Genomic DNA, 23,290 nt, shown 5'->3' with positions numbered 1-23,290 from the left:
CTCCGCTTAATGCACTGTGGTGACCCGAATGGGAAGGAAGTCCAAAATGGAGGGGATATATGTATATGTATGGCTGATTCATTTTGCTGTACAGTAGAAACTAGCACAATATTATTAAAGCAACTATACTCCAATAGAAGTTAATTAAAAAAATTATGTAGTCAACTGCAGTTTGAGAAAAGAAAGTATTGTCAAATTAGATTTTTCTTCCCATTAAAAAGTTGAGGACTTCCCTGGTGGTCCAGTGGTTAAGACTCTGCCTTCCAATGCAGGGGGCACGGGTTCGAGCCCTGGTGGGGGAACTAAGATCCCACATGCCTTGTAGTGTGGCCAAAAATTAAAAAAAAAAAAAAAATTGAAACATCTTCCAATTGCTCACGAAAAATAAAGCCTGTATGATTCCTTTAGGCACACATAAGCCTAGAGATGTAAGACTAAATATAGTTTCATCTCGCTGTGCTCATTAAAAATAAGTAAAAGCTTAGTAAAGTTATATCTGACTACATGTTAGCATTCTTGCTTTTTCTGCTTTATAGTTCAATTTAAGGTGCCTATGTAGAAACTGTTTCAATGAGTTAAGGAAAAGAAAAAGTTCTTTTAGGGATAAGACAAGAGGATCCATTCCTTCTTTGGTAGATTTCTCTCATTTTTTTGCCTTTCTCCTTCTAAGTCAATATTTTCTTTTCCCTTTAGAGAAACCTGAAGGTCATCCTTGATTTTCCTTTCTGCCTCATCTTCTTCAGTGATCAACTCCTGTGTCATAAATATTACTGGAATCCATCCTATTCTCTACTTTTCCACTGCCCAAGTTCAGACTTGCATTATCTCTTTTGGAGACAAGCATGACTGAAATTATTATAGTCTCTTCTTTCTTTTGGTTGTTGTTTCCATGGAATATCTTTTTTACTCCTTCCACTTTCAGCTTATGTGTGTCCTTACATCTGAGTCTCTTGTAGTCAGTATACAAATGGATCCTTTTAAAAATCCATTCAGACGATCTATGTCATTTGATGGGAGTTTAAACCATTTGTATTTACATTAATTACTGATGGGGAAGGACTTACTATTGCCAATTTTGTTACTTGTGTTCTGTGTATCTTGTAGCTTTTTTCTCCCTCTTTTCCTTTCTTACTGTCTTCCTTTGTGTTCCATTGACTTTTTTAAAAAACATCTTTATTGGAGTATAATTGCTTTACAATGGTGTGTTAGTTTCTGCTTTATAACAAAGTGAATCAGCTATACCTATACATATATCCCCATATCTCTTCCTTCTTGCATCTCCCTCCCTCCCACCCTCCCTATCCCAACCCTCTAGGTGGTCACAAAGCACCAAGCTGATCTCCTTGTGCTATGCGGCTGCTTCCCACTAGCTATCGATTTTAGATTTGGTCGTGTATATATGTCCATGCCACTCTCTCACTTTGTCCCAGCTTACCCTTCCCCCTCCCTGTATCCTCAAGTCCATTCTCTAGTAGGTCTGCAACTTTATTCCCATCCTACCCCTAGGTTCTTCATGACCATTTTTTTTCTTTTTTAGATTCCATATATATGTGTTAGCATACGGTATTCGGTATTTGTTTTTTTCTTGCTGACTTACTTCACTCTGTATGACAGACTCTAGGTCCATGCACCTCACTGCAAATAACTCAATTTCATTTCTTTTTATGGTTGAGTAATATTCCATTGTATATATGTGCCACATCTTCTTTATCCATTCATCTGTCGATGGACACTTAGGTTGCCTCCATGTCCTGGCTATTGTAAATAGAGCTGCAGTGAACATTGTGGTACATGACTCTTTTTGAATTACGGTTTTCTCAGGGTATATGATATGATAGTATGATAGTTCTATTTTTAGTTTTTTAAGGAACCTCCATACTGTTCTCCATAGTGGCTGTATCAATTTACATTCCCTCCAACAATGCAAGAGGGTTCCCTTTTTTCCACCCTCTCCAGCATTTATTGTTTGTAGATTTTTTGATCATGGCCATTCTGACTGGTGTGAGGTGATACCTCCTTGTAGTTTTGATTTGCATTTCTCTAATGATTAATGATGTTGAGCATTCTTTCATGTGTTTGTTGGCAATCTGTATATCTTCTTTGGAGAAATGTCTATTTAGGTCTTCTGCCCATTTTTGGATTGGGTTTTTTGGTTTTGTGATATTGAGCGGCATGAGCTGCTTGTAAATTTTGGAGATTAATCCTTTGTCAGTTGCTTCATTTGCAAATATTTTCTCCCATTCTGAGGGTTGTTGTTTTGTCTTGTTTATGGTTTCCTTTGCTGTGCAAAAGCTTTTAAGTTTCATTAGGTCCCATTTGTTTATTTTTGTTTTTATTTCCATTTCTCTAGGAGGTCAAAAAAGATCTTGCTGTGATTTATGTCATAGAGTGTTCTGCCTATGTTTTCCTCTAAGAGTTTCATAGTGTCTGGCCTTACATTTAGATCTTTTATCCATTTTGAGTTTATTTTTGTGTATGGTGTTAGGGAGTGTTCTAATTTCATTCTTTTACATGTGGCTGTCCAGTTTTCCCAGCACCACTTATTGAAGAGGCTGTCTGTTTCTCCATTGTATATTCTTGCCTCCTTTATCAAAAATAAGGTGACCATATGTGCATGGGTTTATCTCTGGACTTTCTATACTGTTCCATTGATCTATATTTCTGTTTGTGTGCCAGTACCATACTGTCTTGATTACTGTAGCTTTGGAGTATAGTCTGAAGTCTGGGAGCCTGATTCCTCCAGCTCCATTTTTCTTTCTCAAGATTGCTTTGGCTTTTCGGGGTCTTTTGTGTTTCCATATAAATTGTGAAATTTTTTGTTCTAGTTCTGTGAAAAATGCCAGTGATAGTTTTATAGAGATTACAATGAATCTGTAGATTGCTTTGGGTAGTACAGTCATTTTCACAATGTGGATTCTTCCAATCGAAAAACATGGTATATCTCTCCATCTGTTGGTATCATCTTTAATGTCTTTCATCAGTGTCTTATAGTTTTCTGCATACAGGTCTTTTGTCTCCTTAGGTAGGTTTATTCCTAGGTATTTTATTCTTTTGGTTGCAGTGGTAAATGGGAGTGATTCCTTAATTTCTCTTTCAGATTTTTCATCACTTGTGTATAGGAATGTAAGAGATTTCTGTGCCTTAATTTTGTATCCTCCTACTTTACCAAATTCATTGATTAGCTCTAGTAGTTTTCGGGTAGCATCTTTAGGATTCTCTATGTATAGTATCATGTCATATGCAAACACTGACAGCTTTACTTCTTTTCTGATTTGAATTCCTTTTATTTCTTTTTCTTCTCTGATTGCTGTGGCTAAAACTTTCAAAACAATGTTGAATAATAGTGGAGAGAGTGGGCAAACTTGTCTTGTTCCTGATCGTAGTGGAAATGGCTTCAGTTTTCCACCATTGAGGATGATGTTGGCTGTGGGTTTGTCATATATGACCTGTATTATGTTGAGGTAAGTGCCCTCTATGCCTACATTCTGGAGGGTTTTTATCATAAATGGGTGTTGAATTTTGTTGAAAGCTTTTTCTGCATCTATTGAGATGATCATCTGGTTTTTATTCTTCAGTTTGTTAATATGGTGTATCACATTGATTGATTTGCATATATTGAAGAATCCTTGCACTCCTGGGATAAACCCTACTTGATCATGGTGTATGATCCTTTTAATGTGCTGTTGGATTCTGTTTGCTAGTATTTTGTTGAGGATTTTTGCATCTATGTTCATCAGTGATATTGACCTGTAGTTTTCTTTCTTTGTGACATCTTCGTCTGGTTTTGGTATCAGGGTGATGGTGAACTCATAGAATGAGTTTGGGAGTGTTCCTCCCTCTGCTATATTTTGGAAGAGTTTGAGAAGGATAGGTGTTAGCTCTTCTCTAAATTTTTAATAGAATTCGCCTGTGAAGCCATCTGGTCCTGGGCTTTTGTTTGTTGGAAGAGTTTTAATCACAGTTTCGATTTCAGTACTTCTGATTGGTCTGTTTATATTTTCTATTTCTCCATGGTTCAGTCTTGGAAGGTTGTGCTTTTCTAACAATTTGTCCATTTCTTCCAGGTTGTCCATTTTATTGGAATATAGTTGCTTGTAGTATTCTCTCATGATCCTTTGTATTTCTGCAGTGTCAGTTGTTACTTCTCCTTTTTCATTTCTAATTGTATTGATTTGAGTCTTCTCCCTTTTTTTCTTGATGAGTCTGACTAATGGTTTATCAATTTTGTTTATCTGCTCAAAGAACCAACTTTTAGCTTTATTGATCTTTGCTATTGTTTCCTTCATTTCTTTTTCATTTATTTCTAATCTGATCTTTATGATTTCTTTCCTTCTGCTAACTTTGGGGTTTTTTTGTTCTTTCTCTAATTCCTTTAGGTGTAAGGTTAGGTTGTTTATTTTAGATGCTTCTTGTTTCTTAAGGTAAGATTGTATTGCTATAAACTTCCCTCTTAGAACTGCTTTTTCTGCATCCCATAGGTTTTGGGTCCTCGTGTTTTCATTGTCATTTGTTTCTAGGTATTTTTTGATTTCCTCTTTGATTTCTTCAGTGATCTCTTTGTTATTAAGTAGTGTATTGTTTAGCCTCCATGTGTTTGTATTTTTTTACAGATTTTTTCCTGTAATTGATATCTAGTCTCATAGCGTTGTGATCGGAAAAGATACTTGATACGATTTCAATTTTCTTAAATTTACAAAGGATTGATTTCTGACCAAAGATATGATCTATTCTGGAGAATGTTACATGAGCATTTGAGAAGAAAGTGTATTCTGTTGTTTTTGGATGGAATGTCCTATAAATATCAATTAAGTCCATATTGTTTAATGTATCATTTAAAGCTTGTGTTTCCTTATTTATTTTCATTTTGGATGATCTGTCCATTGGTGAAAGTGGGGTGTTAAAGTCCCATGCTATGATTGTGTTACTGTCGATTTCCCCTTTTATGGCTGTTAGCATTTGGCTTATGTATTGAGGTGCTCCTATGTTGGGTGCATAAATATTTACAATTGTTATATCTTCTTCTTGGATCCATCCCTTGATCAGTATGTAGTGTCCTTCTTTGTCTCTTGTAATAGTCTTTATTTTAAGTCTGTTTTGTCTGATATGAGAATTGCTACTCCAGCTTTCTTTTGATTTCCATTTGCATGGAATATCTTTTACCATCCCCTCATTTTCAGTCTGTATGTGTCCCTAGGTCTGAAGTGGGTCTCCTGTACACACATATATATGGGTCTTGTTTTTGTGTCCATTCAGCCAGTCTGTCTTTTGGTTGGAGCATTTAATCCATTTACATTTAAGGTAGTTATCGATATGTATGTTCCTATTACCATTTTCTTAATTGTTTTGGGTTTGTTATTGTAGGGCTTATCTTTCTCTTGTGTTTCCTGTCTAGAGAAGTTCCTTTAGCATTTGTTGTAAAGCTGGTTTGTTGGTGCTGAATTCTCTTAGCTTCTGCTTGTCTGTAAAGGTTTTAATTTCTCCATCGAATCTGAATGAGATCTTTGCTGGATAGAGTAATGTTGGTTGTAGGTTTTTCTCCTTCATCACTTTAAGTATATCCTGCCACTCCCTTCTGGCTTGCAGAGTTTCTGCTGAAAGATCAGCTCTTACCCTTATGGGGATTCCCTTGTATGTTATTTGTTGTTTTTCCCTTGCTGCTTTTAATATTTTTTCTTTGTATTTAATTTTTGATAGTTTGATTAATATGTGTCTTGGCGTGTTTCTCCTTGGATTTATCCTGTATGGGACTCTCTGAGCTTCCTGGACTTGATTAACAATTTCCTTTCCCATATTAGGGAATTTTTCAACTATAATCTCTTCAAATATTTTCTCAGTCCCTTTCTTTTTCTCTTCTTCTTCTGGGACCCCTATAATTCGAATGTTGGTGCGTTTATTGTTGTCCCAGAGGCCTCTGAGGCTGTCCTCAATTCTTTTCATTCTTTTGTCTTTATTCTGCTCTGCAGTAGTTATTTCCACTGTTTTATCTTCCAGGTCCCTTATCCGTTCTTCTGCCTCAGTTATTCTGCTATTGATTCCTTCTAGAGAATTTTAAATTTCATTTATTGTGTTGTTCATTATTATTTGTTTGCTCTTTAGTTCTTCTAGGTCCTTGTTAAACATTTCTTGTATTTTGTCATTTCTTGTATTTTCTCCATTCCATTTCCAAGATTTTGGATCATTTTTACTGTCATTACCCTGAATTCTTTTTCAGGTAGACTGTCTATTTCCTCTTCATTTGTTTGGTCTGGTGGGTTTTTACCTTGCTCCTTCATCTGCTATGTGTTTCTCTGTCTTCTCATTTTGCTTAACTTACTGTGTTTGGGGTCTCCTTTTTGCAGGCTGCCGGTTTGTAGTTCCATTGTTTTTGGTGTCTGCCCCCAGGGGCTAAAGTTGTTTCAGTGGATTGTGTAAGCTTCCTGGTGTAGGGGAGTAGTGCCTGTGTTCTAGAGGATGAGGCTGTGTCTTGTCTTTCTGGTGGGCAGGTCCATGTCTGGTGGTGTCTTTTGGGATGTCTGTGTCCTTATTATGATTTTAGGCAGCCTTTCTGCTAGTGGGTGGGGTTGTGTTCCTGTCTTGCTAGTTGTTTGGCATAGGGTGTCCAGCACTGTAGGTTGGTGGTCATTGAGTGGAGCTGGGTCTTGGCATTGAGATGGAGATATCTGGGAGATTTTCGCCATTTGACATGTGGACCTCGGAGGTCTCTGGTGGACCAATGTCATGAACTTGGCTCTCCCACCTCAGAGGCACTGGCCTGACACCCAGCCAGAGCACCAAGACCCAGTCATCCACACGGCTTAGAATAAAAGGGAGAAAAAAAGAAAGAAAGAAAATAATAATAAAATAAAATTATTAAAATAAAAAATAATTATTAAAAAGATTAAAAGTAATAAAAAAGAAAGAAGAGAGCAACCAAACCAAAAAACAAATCCACCAATGATAACAAGCACTAAAAACTATACTTAAAAAAAAAAGAAACAGACAGAAAGAACCCTAGGACACATGGTAGAAGCAAAGCTATACAGACAAAGTCACACACAGAAGCATACACATACACACTCACAAAAAGAAGAAAAGGAAAAAAATATATATATCGCTGCTCCCAAAGTCCACCTCCTCAATTTGGGATGATTTGTTGTCTGTTCAGGTATTCCACAGTTGCAGGGTACATCAAGTTGACTGTGGAGATTTAATCCGCTGCTCCTGAGGCTGCTGGGAGAGATTTCCCTTTCTCTTCTGTGTTCGCACAGCTCCTGGGGTTCAGCTTTGCATTTGGCCCCACCTCTGCGTGTAGGTCACCTGAGGGTGTCTGTTCTTCGCTCAGACAGGGCGGGGTTAAAGGAACAGCTGATTGGGGGATCTGGCTCACTCAGGCTGGGGAGAGGGAGGGGTACGGAATGTGGGGTGAGCCTGCGGCAGCAGAGGCTGGCGTGACATTGCAACAGCCTGAGGCATGCCGTGTGTTCTCCCGGGAAAGATGTCCCTGGATCACGGGACCCTGGCAGTGGCGGGCTGCAGTCTCCCGGGAGGGGAGGTGTGGATAGTGACCTGTGCTGGCACACAGGCTTCTTGGTGGCTGCAGCAGCAGCCTTAGCGTCTCATGCCTGTCTCTGGGGTCTGTGCTGATAGCTGCGGCTCGCGCCCGTCTCTGGAGCGCCTTTTAGCGGTGCACTTAATCCCCTCTCCTCGTGCACTGCGAAACAAAGAGGCAAGAAGAAGTCTCTTGCCTCTTCAGCAGTTCCAGACTTTTTCCCGGACTCCCTCCTGGCTAGCTGTGGTGCCCCCTTCAGGCTGCATTCACACAGCCAACCCTAGTCCTCTCCCGGGGATCTGACCTCCGAAGCCGGGGCCTCAGCTCCCAGCCCCCACCCGCCTGGTGGGTAAGCAGACAAGCCTCTCGGGCTGGTGAGTGCTGGTCAGCACCAATCCTCTGTGCGGGATTTCTCCGCTTTGCCCTCTGCACACCTGTTGCTGTGCTCTCCTCTGTGGCTCCGAAGCTTTCCCCCCACCACGCCCCCCATCTCTGCCAGTGAAGTGGCTTCCTAGTGTGTGGAAACTTTTCCTCCTTCACAGCTCCCTCCCAGAGGTGCAGGTCCCATCCCTATTCTTTTGTTTCTGTTTTTTTCTTTTGCCCTACCCAGGTATGTGAGGATTTTCTTGCCTTTTGGGAGTTCTGAGGTCTTCTGCCAGCATTCAGTAGGCGTTACGTAGGAGTTGTCCCACATGTAGATGTATTTCTGATGTTTTTGTGGGGAGGAAGGTTATCTCCACATCTTACTCTTCCGCCATCTTGAAGGTCTCCCGTTCCATTGATTTTTTATAGTGATGTGCTTTGATTCTCCTCTCATTTTATTTTCTGTATATTCTATAGATATATATTTTTTTGTGGTCACCATTCCAATTATATAAGTTAACTTAAAGTTGTAGTTTCTGTTTTAATCTTACAACAACTTCGGTTGCATTCAAAAATGCTACTGCTCCACTCCCTCCCCCCATTTTTATGATATTGTCACAAATTACATCTTTAAATATTATATACACATTAACATAGATTTTTGCTTTTAAAAATGTTTTCATCGTTTAAGTTCTATGCTCCAATTTACAGTAGTAAGGCTATGTTAGTTCATGTATTTACCTTCACTGGAGAACCTTATATTTTCATTTGGCTTTGTATTGTTGTTTATTGTCCTTTCATTTCAACTTGAAGGAATCCCTTTAGCATTTCTTGTGGAGCAGGTTAACTGTTAATGAATTCCCTTGGCTTTTTTTTTATCTAGGAAAGTCTTAATTGCTCCTTCATTTTGAAAGACAGTTTTGCTGGATATAGTATTTTGATTGACAGTTTTTGTTTTTTTTACCCTAGCACTTGGAATATATTATCTCATTGCCTTCTGTCCTGCTAAATTTATACTGAGAAATCCACTGATAATCTTATGGAAGCTCCCTTGTATGTGATGAATTGCTTTTCTCTTGCTGCTTCCAAGATTCTCTCTTTGTCTTTTACTTTAGGCAGTTTGGTTATAATGTGTCTCTGTTTGGTTCTCTATGGATTTATCCTAGTTAGAATTGTTTGAGCTTTTAAAATCTGTCTATCCATTTCTTTCCTCAGATTTGGGAAATTTTGGGCCATTATTTTTTCATATAATCTCTCTTCCCTTTTCTCTCTTTCTTCTTCAGAGAGTCCCATAATGTATGTATTTGTCTACTTGTTTGTATGCTTACAAGAGACTTTTAGGCTCTTTTTACTTTTTTCACTCTTTTTCTTTTTGTTCCTCTGAATCCATGAATTCAAATAACTGGTCTAAGTTCTCTGATTCTTTCTTTTACTTGACCAAATCTGCTGTTGAAGCCCTGTAATAAATATTTCAATTTAGTTATTTTATTTTTCAGCTCTAGAATTTGTGTTTGGTTATTTTTTTTAAAAAGAAAATTTCTATCTCTTTATTTATATTCTAATGTTGTTAATGCATCATTTTCCTGATTTCATTTAGTTGTCTGTCTATGTTCTCTTTTAGCTGATTGAACATCTTTTCTATAGTTACTTTAAATTCCTTGTCAGGCAGCTCATAGATCTGCAATTCTATAGGGTTGGTTTCTGGTGTGTAATTTCCTACCTGAGATTGTGCCATGTTCCTCTGTTTCTTTGTATGCCTTGTAATTTCTTGTTGGATTCAGGCTTGTGAAGCCAACCACCATTCCCAGTCTTTGTGTACTGGGTTTGTGCAGGGGTAGCCCTTTACCAATCAGCCTGGTTGGCAGTTCTAGGACCTTTCAAAATTTTCTGATCTCTTGCTCTCCTTCATGTCTCTCTGTGGAACTACAGCTCTAATGTGCTGCTTGCCTCTTTTCAGTGGTTCCAAACTCTGGCACGGGTACTGTCAGCACTTAGTATAAGAGTCAAGCAAGACCAAGTCTGGCAAGACAGAAATCTCTCCCTTGGGCAGCCTCTATACAAGCCAGAAAATTGGATGCCAAAGTCCACTTTTTGTTTCCATGCTGAGGGAAGAGCCCTGGTATGGATTTTGCTCCTGGATACTCCATACTATGCTGCATAGGGTGAGGGACATGAACAGGTGTGCCAAGTGCTACACATTTTTCTACCCCTTTCACTGGAATCTCTTATTGGCTATACAATGGGTGTAGTTTCTCAACTGGTCTCTAGAGTTCTCACAGAGGTATTCTGGTTCATAGATTGTTGTTAATTCATAGTCTCTGTGAAAGAAAGAAAGTCTGTACCTTCATAGTCCACTATCTTTCTAGAAATAACATTTTAAAGGAAAAGCATTTTTAGGGTATAGTACTGTCTGTAAATAATGATCTCTTATTCTATTCTATTATGAAATGAAATATTTTGAAATTCATTTATTTTCATGTTCAGTTTATCCTGACCTGCACTATTGCTATATCAGTTTATCCTAGGGGAAGACAGGCTCATTTTTGAGCTTCTTAAAGTCAAGTTAACTATTGGCTTACATACTTCCAACCTCATATTTTTGTATGCTTAAATTTTTTTAAAAAAAGAGACTATTTTTTATTAAGGATAAAAGGCTAATGACTAGGTTTGCTCTGTGTGTGTGTGTGTGTGTGTATGTGTATCAAGGAAACCATGGGAAGAACTGGTGTCTTTCCTCCATACTTATCAGAAGTAGGATGCCTTCCTTTGAGAATAGTGGGAAATAGGATGTCTGTGTTAGTTGGAATTCATTTATGGATGCACTGAAATCAGGAAAGGGGTCATTTTATAGGGAATGATCCATTGGCTTTAGTAAACTACAAATGGTTATTGATTGCTACTGTTTCCCACTGTCAAAAGTCATTGTGTGATTATGCGAGTAAATTTGTATCTACTACTTACCTTAAGGTAATGATTATGGGTTGAATTGTGTCACCCTCAAAAAGATATGTTGGAGTCCTAACCTCTAGTACCTCTGACTGTGACCTTATTTGGAGATAGGGTCTCTACAGAGGTAATCAAATTAAAATGAGGTCATTAGGTTTGGACCTAATCCAGTGTGACTGGTATCCTTATATAAAAGGGAAATTTGGACACAGAAATAGACATGTACACAGGGAGAATGCCATATGAAAATGAAGGTAGAGATTGGGGTGATGTCTCTACAAGCCAAGAAACACCAAAGATTGTCAGCAAACCACCAGAAACTGGGAGAGAGGCATGAAACAGATTTTTCCTTCAAAGTTTTCAGAAGGCACTGAATCTGCCAACATCTGATCTTAGACTTCTTGCTTCCAGAATTGTGAGACAATAAATTGCTGTTGTTTGATACCTTTTTTGTGGTATTTTGTTAAAGCAGGCCCAGGAAACTAATACAGTAACCTCTTCTATTATGTTGCAGATTTTTTTCCCTAAAATCTTTATAAATGATTATCAGAGATGTTCAATATCCATTACTGTAAACACATCCTGGGGTATATATGTTTATATGTTATCACGTGTCAATATGTGTGGTTAAACCACACACTCCATTTTGTCAGCTCCATCTAAGGCCTTCAGTCCTATCCCCTCCCCTTTCTGTGTGACTGAGCTTTCGCCTACTCACAAGAAATGTGCCCAAGCCAGATAAGTTCCCTATCAGCTTTTACTCTTGTCTTCAACTGATATGAAAACTGGAAGAATGCCTTTTGCTGACACAGATGGTTAATGGTCATGAGACCCCTGGGGGGAGTAACCGCCAGCCCCCTCCCCGTTCTCAATTCTCATGGGTGCAGAAGTGCTTCTCACTTTGTAGTCGGATTCTGTTTTTAGCCTCGACCTCTTTAAATCTCCTTGTACCCCTTATGTTGGCAGAGCACAGCTGCAATGCCTCTTGATCTTCATCTGCCCAATCCTGCCTGTATGTAAGTTACCCACAACAAAGTTCATAATTCCATTTTATGGAGTTTCCTGCTTCGTTTTTTAGTCTCAAAGTTCTATCACAGTTTGGAGGATATTAATTAGATATCTCCACCTTTCAACATAATGCTGGAGAGTCATTCTTTCAACCTAAAATTTCTCTACTGTTACCTCATTCAAATGTTTTAATATGTATTGTGTTGGCATGCAGATATGCAAGGTTCTTTTGTGATTTGGGGTACAATATTTGGTAGAATGAATTGATAAATTTTGTGAAATCTTTTAGAGTTACCATCATCTTTGCTTTTCCCTTAGAGATGTTTGGGTAGGACTCAACCTCATAATTGTGTAAAGGACAATTTTGGAAGGTAAATGATTATGGTCAAATAAGAAAGACTAGCAATTTCAACATGTCTAGTTCTATTGAAAATTTTTTCTGTCTTAAAAGGATTTGACTGGTCAAATCAGGCTTTTTCCTTAAGATATTATTTTGCAGCGTGAATCACTATCACTTTAACTCACTCAACTTTGGGTTAAATCAAATTTGCTGAGCAAGATAATACAGTTATTTGTGTGCACAACAGTAAGGGAAAGAAGAATGAATGGCACGTAACAGATGCTATGCTTACAAATGTCAAAGTTTTCAATGAACCCATGACTTTAAAAGGTCATATACCATTTTATAGTTACACCTTTTAAACTCAGTAATAAATACAGGATGTGTGCTATACTTTCTACTCTAAATGCATTGGTTTCCCAATTTTCCATGTCAAAGAATGGCTTTACCATCTGCCACTGTTTTATAGCATTCCTTCAAACCCAGGCTTTTCTTCTTTTCTGATGTGTTTGTTAACTTTCAGGAGGTGCTATCACTAAGACCTCACATTGTGGAGTTGTTTTATAGTATTTGGCCAGTAGTGATATGAGTGATTGGTTTGGAACAAACTTCAATGTCAGAAATAAATTTGGGGAAGAATTATGTGAACTCTAAGATCATTGTTGAAATTCTGGTCAGCATGATTGAGTAAGCAGATTATGCTATATTCCTTTTCTGCAGGTAAACTAGATCAAACTGTAGTTGTTTTGTTAAAAATTTCTATATTCCTGTTTATATTTGAGTACTTTATTTGTCATGAACTGAGAGAATATTATAGTCCCTTACTGTGATTGTAGATTTATTTTTGCATTTCTATCAGATTTTATGTATTTTAAGACTATGCTTAGAATTTCATATTTCTTGACCATATGCTTTATCATGTGAAACACCTAACTATATATATACATATCTACTGTTTATTTTGACCTTTAATTATACTTCAATTTACTATACTTACTTTACTTTAAAAATTTACTTAACGTCTCTATATTTTTATTCTGTGTTATTTTGTTTTGGATGTGTCCTGGATAGATAGCTTATAGCTGAGTTCAATAATGCAACATGATTTTCTACTTTTAATAGAGGACTTTATGTAATTTGCCATTTGTTGCCATTGCTGATATGTCTGGAAATTATTTTTGACATGTTAATTTGTAGTATCTATTTTATATACTTTAAAATTATTTATTCCTTTCTGAGGAATAAATTCCTCAGAAAGGAATAAATATAAAGGAAATATAAAGGAATAAATAAAAGAATAAAATAAATTTTATTCTTTTCAGGGCAATTTTCTGCTCTGGTTTTGATCAAAATATTTGTGTTCTGTTTTTTCCTAATTATTGTTAGGAAATTATACATCCTATTCCTCTAGACTCCAGAGGTTAACCTTTATTTTTTAAGACATACATTTATACATATTTTTCTATCAGTATCCAAAACAAATCAGTAAATTTATCCTTGCTGAACAAAGCAGGAACCTCAGCAGTTTTTACTTTATTCTACCTTCTCTCAGCCTCTTCCTCCCATGTTGAGATCATCAGAGATAATAGTTCCAGATCATTATTATTTAATATAAAAATTTGCTTAGCTAATGTTTTATTGGTTTCATTGCTAGTTATTGTTTCTTCTTTATTTCTTAGAGTATCTTTATTTGCTTGTTTTTCTGGTTTATTTGCTTGTTTTATTTGCTTGATTCTCCTACCCCACCCCCAGGTTTATTGAGGCATAATTGACAAAAGTTGTATATATTTAAGATGTACAGTGTGGTGTTTTGATATGCTGCATATTGTTTCCAGAGGGTTTATAGGAAATAACATTTCTTTATCCTTGGGGATCTGAAAATATATTTACTTTGCTTTCATATTCAAATGACATTTTGATTGAATATAGAAAATTTTAGATTCAAAATAATTTTCATTCAGAGCTTTGAAGATATTTCTCACATGTCTTCTTTCATCTAGAGTTGACGTGATGTGATACCAGTCAGATTCTTTTTTTTTTTGGTAAATAACCCCCCATCTTTTTCTCAAAGCTTTTACTATTTTGACTTTATATAAAAAATGTGTCCAGATGTGAGTCCTTTTATGTTCATCCTCCTCATTCCTTCAATTTCAAGACCAGAGTCTTTCTTCAATTACAGGAGTGTGTCTTCCATTATTTTTCTTTATTTTCCCTGCTCCATTTTTTTCTGGTCGTTTCTTATGGAACTTTGACAGATGAAGGCTGGATCTTCTGGATTTATCCTCCATGTAGTTTACAATTTTTATACCATTTATTTGGAAATAATTTCAAACTTACAGGAACAATGCAGGAAAAGTACAAAGTACTTCTGCATAGCCTCCCACCAGATTTAGAAGCTGTTAACCACTTGCCCCATTTGCTTTATCATTCTCTTTCTCTTTGTATGTATATAATTTTTTTTTCTAGAACCATTTGAAAGTCACAGAGTTAGTTTTCTATTACCCCTAAACACTTTAGTGTGTAATTCCTAAGAGCACAAGGGTGTTCTCTTTTATAACCATATTATAATGAATTAAAATCAGGAAAATTTAACATTGATATACTAGTACTAGCTAATTAAAAATGTTTTAATATATTCATCTTTTTGTTCTATTTGTAATATACTGTGGGTATCTTTAATTTTTAGCTGTGTTCATTCTTTTTTTTTCCAGCCCATATATTGAGTTTTTATTTTGACAATTGCATTTTTCATTTACAAGATCTCTGTTTCTTTTTTATAGCCTGACTCTTGTTTCATCATAGTTTATCCTTTCTTATTTCATTAAGGTTATTAATTAAATTTATTTTAAATTTACTTTGTTTTCTCTAATATTTATTCTTAGTTCATGTGTTCTCATTTCTTCTGTTGTTTAATTCTTCTCTTTTATTGTGTTGTTTTCCTTAAATATTTTGGTGATTTTTGGTTGTGTGTTCATCTTTGTATTTGAGAGTCCCTGTGATCAGCCAGTGAATGTTGTTTCTGTTTACCACAGCTTGGTTCAGTTGTTGTGGGGAAGGGTGAGCCAGTAGCCAGTATTCTGTTTCTGGATATTTCTTATTTCTCCTAGATGGTGCCAGCCACCAGAAACCTTGACTTTCCTTGGCAAGGTATGCATTCGTTCTAACTACTCTTCCCAGAGACAGCTGACTTTGTTATGCATTGATTGGTCCAGTAGTAGAAGGGGAGGTTGTGTCAATTATCTGTGGTTGTAACATCAACAAAAAAACCTCTCCAGAACTTAATGGCTTAATACAACAGCACAATTATTTAGCTGACAGTTTTGTGGGTCTGATGGGTGGTGCATCTGGTCTAGGCTTCTCTGCTTTTCTCTGCTGATCTTGTTCACACTTCTGTGACCAGCAAGTGGTTCTGTGGCTTTACTATTCTGCTGTCAATTGGTAGGTTGGTTGCGGAACTGGTCTCAAATTGTCTCCCTCATATGTCTGGCAGTTGGCTGAACACCTTGAGTCTACTCCATGAGGGTTCATCCTTTAGAAGGCCTGCTGGGGCTTGTTCACATGGTTGTCTCAGGCTCTAAGTATAAGAAAACAAGATTTTCAATCACATTTGCTTGTATCATATTTGCTAATGTCTATTGACTGAAGCAAGTCAAATGGTCAACTCAGATTCAGAGTGTGGGGAAATAGATTCCACTTCTTGACGGGAGGAGCTGCAACATCACACTGCAAGGGTGTGAATGCGGGAAGGGAAAGATTTGTGATAATCCTAACAATTTGCCCCAGAGCTGCTGACCCACCTGGATGCACTAAATGTGGTTCTCCTAACAATGATATGAGCAGTTTCCCAGGCCCTCTTCTCCCACCAGTTTTTGCCACTTCAGCGCCTGGAGTACTCCTGGCATCTCTCCATCTCCTTATAGTTTCTGTCTTTTCTGGGCTTGGACTGTGCTTTCCTTCATATTTACAACTCCATCTGCCTTCTGTTTTTTAGGGTTTCTTTGTTATTTAGAATATGCTGAGGGCATTTGTTCTTATTCTCTAGAGTTCATATGGATTTTTTCTTTTTTAAAAATAAAATATTAAAAAATTAATTCTAAGTATATTTTAGGCAGGAATAGGAATCGGGGCATATTCTTAGTTTGCCTTCTAATATTTATTACTTTTATAAACAGAATCATAAATTTAAAGGTAGGACTAAAGTGCTTTTACTATTATATCACTTATTTCTACTATTTCCTCTGGGATAATCACGTATCAAGCTCACCTAAGATGACTGTGTTATACTATGAAAATTTTATCTCAAGAAATTTTATTGGGATAAGTCGAGTTTCCTTTGTAAGAATAAAAGGGCAAAAGCTGACCACTTAAAAATGATCATATTTTATGGAGTTGATGAAAGACTTGAAAATAATCAACATTGAAAGGCTTTCACCTTTAACTGTTTTTAAACCTGCTACCTAAAGTAGGTATTTCATGAGGAAACAATTATTATTTCTTTGTATTCATCACATTAGCCATTGTAGTCTTCTCAGTCCTCAGGTTTAATACTAAAAGTCTCTTCCTTGAACATAGAGTCCTTTCAACATAAAATTGTTCTTTCAGAGTCAGAAAAGATTGAATTTGTCTGGAAAACTGCTATCCTACTGAAGGTTAATGACAAAAAGTTCAGCTTGTTTTTTCACTTCACTGCATTCATAAATGGTGCTGTCACACAAGTATGTTGGTTACTGAAACTATTTCCCACAGCATGTGCTTTTCCTGAAAAGTGTATGCTAGTCATTTTATTATCATCTTGGGTTTCCTAAACCCAAGAGAATGAGTGAATGGATGAGATAAGAATAACAGCAGTGAATCCAGAGTTCTTCCCCTCCCATTAGCATTTAAATATCCTCATCTGCTCATCTTTAAAAAGCCTTCCTATGTCTACCTCACCCTACCAGCAATCCCCCAACCACAATTACACTTCTCTGAAGAACTACACCCTCTGCATTGATTTTCTCACTTCCCATCCTCTCCAATTAGGCTTCTCCGTCAGAACTCTGTTGAAATAGGAAAGGTCACTCATCATCTCTTTGTAACTAAACCCAGTAGGAAAATTTCAATCTTCATTTATTCACAGAAACTTAGTAGAACTCCTGTTGCGTCCTGAGCACTATTCTAGGTACTGGGATACAGTGTTGAATGAGAGAGATGATAAAATTCCTGGTGTCATGGAGCTCACATGAACAAGAATAATCAATTAGTGGCAAGTGTTATGATGGAAATAGAGAGGAGAGAGAGAAAGAGAGAGGAAATGGATGAATGTTTTGACACTTGAATGACAAGGACCCAGCCTAGCTTCGTCTGAACCTAGAAGTGGTGGGAGGAGCCACTGTGGCCACTGCTGTGGTATCTCTGATGAAAGCCATGCTGAAGCTTGCCTGAAGTGGTGTTGGGAGATGAGGAGACAGGGGGCAGCTGGGGTGGCTGGGTCCTCCTTGAATAAGCATCCAAGGCCCAGGAGACGGTGGACTGGAGCAAATCTGGAAAGGTGCATAAATAACCCAATTGAGTAACGATGAGATTAATGATCTATTATGGGTCTCATGCAGCAAAATGACTTTCTTTACAGCTAAAAAAACCTCCCAAATGTATATATTAATTGTCCAATTTTTAAGTACTTAAATAGCCTTATCAACAGTGTATAGGCTTGCGCTTGATCTACGGTTTTCACTACCACACCAATAATGCCCTTTGCTGGAGGTTTTGAAAGTCTTTGCCATAAATTTTCTAAGGGATTGTGACTGTTTATCAGGCATTTAGTTTGTCATGGTGTTAGATTGACCAGGCAATTGCTCATGTTGGAATTTGTAGGTTATGATTTGATAAATTAGATGACTGCTGCTACATAGGGAGTAGTTTGTTTTTGCCTTTTCTTTGATAATCCACTGGAAAACTGTAAATAATAATACTGCATATAAAAGAGACAAGGATGGATAAAGGTGTAAGGGAATAAATTTTCTCTGTATGTAGCAAACAGCCATGAATCTCTTATTAAGTTTTCCAGGCAGGGAGCCTGTCACTCTAAGCATGAGTTCTTATTATAAGGAAAATTTAGACCAGTTATGGACTTATTGTTCCAAAGCCTCAAACAGAGTTGAAATGTTTTACATATTGACACCATTTTTTTGGTGGGGAGGGCAGGGTCAAGGGTAAAATAAGCCATTATTTTAAAATTTAAGCATAATAGTTCTCAGTCGTAAGCAATTGAAACCAATTTTGGCTGATTTAAGAAGAAAATTATTTATTCAAAAGACACTGAGCTAGAGAACAAGTCTTGGGACCATGCAGATGGGAACAACAGTCCAAATCATGCTGCAGAACTAGCTCAGTGGGGACATTGCTGTCACTGCTGCTAAGAACTGCAGCTTGCACCATTGGCATACCTAGCAGTGGACTCTGGAAGCTGCCATCAGCTCTGCTATCCGTGCTACCTAAAGAACTTGATTTTTGTGACAGCCCCCTCCATTTCCATAGATAACTTATTCCTCCTGTGCCTTACCTGACAAGGTGAATGAGACTGACTTTCCCAGCAAGGGCTTGTCCTGGGATTTGGTGAGTTTGGGGAATTTATGACATCCAAATTCATCCATTTCCCCCATTCCATATCTGTTTTGTTCTATTCTGATCAGTGCTTTTACTTTCATATAAGTGATCTCAGTGGGTTGTGAATTCAGCTGACATTATAATTTAGAAACTTGCAGTCTCAAAGTTTCAGTTTGATTTTCAGTTATCTCAGCCCTGAGGCTGAAAGCGATAAGAGATTCTTTTAGCAGTCAGAGAAATTTGGGATTTCACTTCATGCCTCTAGACAAGAATTTGTGATTTCAGCTTGTCATTCTTTTCTTTTAAGCAGTGTAGCACTGTTAGAAGCAACCTCCATGCCCCATAGTTCTTGAATTCCTCACATCTGTCATATATTTCTGTGGCAATGGGTTATGTCGTCCTTGTTCAATGAGGACTTCTTTAAGGTGATAATTTGATAATTTGTCCCATGGGCTTGCACATTCCCATCTCTTAATACTGGCTGGATTTTCATTGTTTTTATTTTCAACCAGGTCAGATATCCAATTCCATTTTTTTGAGGGACTATTGGCTGCAGCTGTAAATGGTACCAATTTATTTGTTAGAGTTCTTAAAGCAACTCTATATAATGTAAGCAGAAAATGAACTAGTTTTTAGGACATTTAATTACACAGAATCTCCAGGGATATAGAGCTAGGAACAGTGCTCCAAATCATGTCCCCTAAGGATACCACTGCTGCTGAGACTGGGTGCTGTACTTTGCAACACAGACAGCAGTAATAGTGGACTTTGGATTGGGGCCGCTAGCACTGCTGCAATAGCCATATATCATGCTCTATCGCTTGTCATTGTAAGAGTAAATTGCTCACATTCTCCTCTCTTTTGTATCATTTGTTCACAATTAAAACTAGAATGGATACATCTAAGACTGATGGAACTTAGGTTATGGGCCCATTTTCCAGCTGTGAGGGCCACTAAGAAGGTGATTATCTGACATTTTCTTTTCTATAGTGCATAGCAGGCTCTGCCACCTACCAATACTCATAAGGTTGTAGCAAATACTATAGGTCGGCTCACTCAACAACCATTCCAACCCTCCTCTAGATAGTCTTTGTCTGGAAAGCAATGGGTTACATTCCCAGGCTCCACTGTCACTATAAAGCACATGTACAAGATTGGATATAAAGCCAAGTCATGTGAGATGTTTTTTATATGCAGGGAGACTGGACCTTCTACAAGCATGGCTGTGAAGGTGATGAATTTGTCAGCATGGCTGTGAGGACTTCGGGCATTCAGAACCAAGAGTACTAACTTGTGAGTGAGGATGTCAATAGAGTTTCTTAGGACAGACACACAGTGTAGCTATGCTTTTCTTCTCACTGTGTTGTTCTTGGCTCACTGACTCCGTGAGCCTCCAAGCCTTGTTCTTTGACCTTTTCAGGGATTCTGTGAGTTAGCTAATATTCTTCTATAGATCTGTTTATGCTAAAACTAGCTCATTCAATTCTATTGTTTGCAAGTAAAAGCCCTAATTAATAGAGTTTCAGGTGGCAGGTTACTAATATTGTATTGCATATTTGAAAGCTGCAATGATAAATACAAAATTATAAATACTCCATATGCTGGAATACACATGCAAAGATTTCAGGTGTTGATCTTCACTTAGTATTTGTAAGAAAAACTTGATTAATATACCTAGAGGCTGTGCATTGCTGGTGGTTGTGAGAGTAACGTATTCTGCTAGGCTAAATCAACTTGTGAGTTTCAAGTCTCAAATGCTATCATCAATAGAGATGTAGATACTGTGGCATTGTGATAATATTAATAACTAGCATTTATTGAGTGCTTACCAGGTGATGCTACATGGATTATTTTATGTAAACTTCAGAATAAACTTTTGAAGTACTTATTATTGGCATCTCTGTTTTACAGATGAGGAAATTAAGGTTTAGACTGGTTAAACTACTTTCCCAAGGTCACTTGGCTAGGTAGGCAGGAGTACGATTTGGACCTATAGCTATCTGACTGTAGATTCTTCATTTTGCCATTATTATCACTGCCTCTTATCACTGAATGTAGATTTAATTGCTCTGCTCAAAATTGCATAGAATTTGATGAGGAAGTTAAGATGGAGGATACATATTTACCAAAGAAAGCCAGAGAACCAATGTGAGTGCTTCATAGGGGAGTCACAGGCTAGGAACTAATGAGTCTCCTGGGTGGATCCCTTCTGTACAGGAATTAGGAAAGTCTTTCTTAGACAGGTGAGTTATGCTCATTATGCTTGAAAGACTTGATATTCCAAGTATGTTCCGTGAACCAGCAGCATTGACATCACCTGCGAACTTGTTAGAAATGGATTTGTTTATGAAAGAATGAAATAGGAAAAGCAAATGAAGGAAACTGAGGAGTTTTCTGTATGAAGTCTTACATGTTATTGTATAGGAGAGGTTTTTGTGTCCTAATAGAAATATTTGTTTGTCTATGCAAGAGTAAAATGTAGAAGAGATATTCAACTAAGTGTTTCTAATATACTTTCCTTCTGTTATCTCCTTTTAATTACATTATAAAGAATCACATATGTATACTTATAGAAGTGAAAGACACTAGTGAATACTAAGGACCTAGCTATGAGCCCAAGTTTCCTCACGCTATCTCCTTCGTATTTAGTGTGCTCTTTATTGATCCAAGTTTTGATATTCCAAGTAGAATTATAGAGTTTGTAAGACATATTGTTCCTAAAAGACAACTCAATCATAGCAATCACTGACTTGGATCAGTGTCTTAACCTTCTTTGTCCTTATTTGTCATGAGTCCAGGTGTGGGCTTTCCTTGCAAAGATCACTTAAATTCTCATTTCAGAAGCCACCTACCTGTCACAGATGCAGTTGTGAAAAAAAAAACAAAACACCCCTAAGATTTCCTTGCTGGAACCAAAAAGCTTTCTGGAGTACAGGTGGCTCTCGTAACCCTAACCAGATATCTGTCCAGACCCATTAATCTTGGCACGTATGTTCTTGGGAATGGTCTAAGATTATTTTACCCATGAACAAATGCTGAATGAATGGAAGATTTCTAGCTGTGTGCCCAGAAAGAATGTTGAATGAAGACAACTGGTATCTCTGAATGGTTTATTTTTCCAATTGTTCTTAAGGCTGTAACTTAGTGATAAAAACTTCTGAGTCACTAAGTATGCAAAGAAGGCATTTAAAATGATAAACCTTTACCATTATTAGGACATTGTCCTCATTTTCATGTTCTCATTTATTTTTCTTTTACATTTTTTGGAATAATTTATAAAGACTTATTTTTTAAAATTTTAAAAAACTTTAAAATTTTATTTATTCTTTAAAATTAAGGGATAGGCGCTTCCTGGGTGGCGCAGTGGTTAAGAATCTGCCTGCCAATGCAGGGGACATGGGTTCAAGCCCTGGTCCGGGAAGATCCCACATGCCACCAAGCAACTAAGCCCATGTGCCACAACTACTGAGCCTGCTCTCTACAGCCCATGAGCCACAACTACTGAGCCGGCATGCCACAACTACTGAAGCCTGTGAACCTAGAGCCCATGCTGCACAGCAAGAGAAGCCACTGCAATGAGAAGCCCACGCACCACAACGAAGACAAAACACAGCCAAAACTAAAAATAAATAAAATAAATTTATTAAAAAAAAATAAAATTAAGGGATAATTAACATATAATACATTAGTGTCAGGTTTATAACATACTGATTTGATATTTGTATGCATTGTGAAATGATCACCACAGTAAGTCTAGTTATCATCTCTCACCATACAAAGTTACAAATTTTTTCTTGTGATGAGAACTTGTAAGATTTATTTTCTTAGCAATTTTCAAATATGCAATACAATATTATTAACAATAGTCACCATTCTGTACATTACATCCCCATAACTTATTTGTTTTATGACAAGAAGTTTTACTTCTTGACCCCCTTCACCATTTCTCTCCGCCCCCAACTTCTCCCCTCTGGCAACCACCAATCTATTCTCCACATTTATGAGTTTTGTTTTGTTTTCCTTTGTTTGTTTTGTTTTTTAAATTTCACATATAAATGAAATCATGCAGTATTTGTCTTTTGCTGTCTGACTCATTTCCCTTAACATGATACCCTTAAGGTCTATCCACATTGTCTCAAATGGCAAATTTCTTTCTTTTCTGTTTTTTTTATTTTGTCTGTGTTAGATCTTTGTTGCTGCACACGGACTTTTCTCTAGTTGTGTCAAGCAGGGGCTACTCTTTGTTGCGGTGTGCAGGATTCTCATTGCGGTGACTTCTCTTGTTGTGGAGCACGGGATCTAGGCACGTGGGCTTCAGTAGTTGTGGCTCACGAGCTCTAGAGCACAGGCTCAGTAGTTGTGGCACATGGGCTTAGTTGCCCCGTGGCATGTGGGATCTTCCCAGACCAGTGATCGAACCTGTGTCCCCTGCATTGGCAGGCAGACTCTTATCCACTATGCCACCAGGGAAGCCCCTCAAATGGCAAATTTCATTCTTTTTTATTGCTGAGTGTATTCCA

The 23,290-nt window shown here is 37.4% G+C and overlaps 1 long non-coding RNA gene across 1 annotated transcript in view; it reads left to right on the top strand.

Moving 5' to 3' along the window:
• The window catches only part of LOC309656131, a 109,098-nt gene that overhangs the window by 61,019 nt on the left and 24,789 nt on the right, over nucleotides 1-23,290 (top strand). The gene's annotated exons all lie outside the window — the stretch shown is intronic.

Source organism: Balaenoptera physalus (assembly GCF_965194825.1).
Source record: "Balaenoptera physalus genome assembly, chromosome: 2".
Taxonomy (NCBI): domain Eukaryota; kingdom Metazoa; phylum Chordata; class Mammalia; order Artiodactyla; family Balaenopteridae; genus Balaenoptera; species Balaenoptera physalus.
The sequence above is the reverse complement of the archived record's forward strand: the minus strand, read 5'-3'. Positions and strand labels throughout refer to the sequence as shown.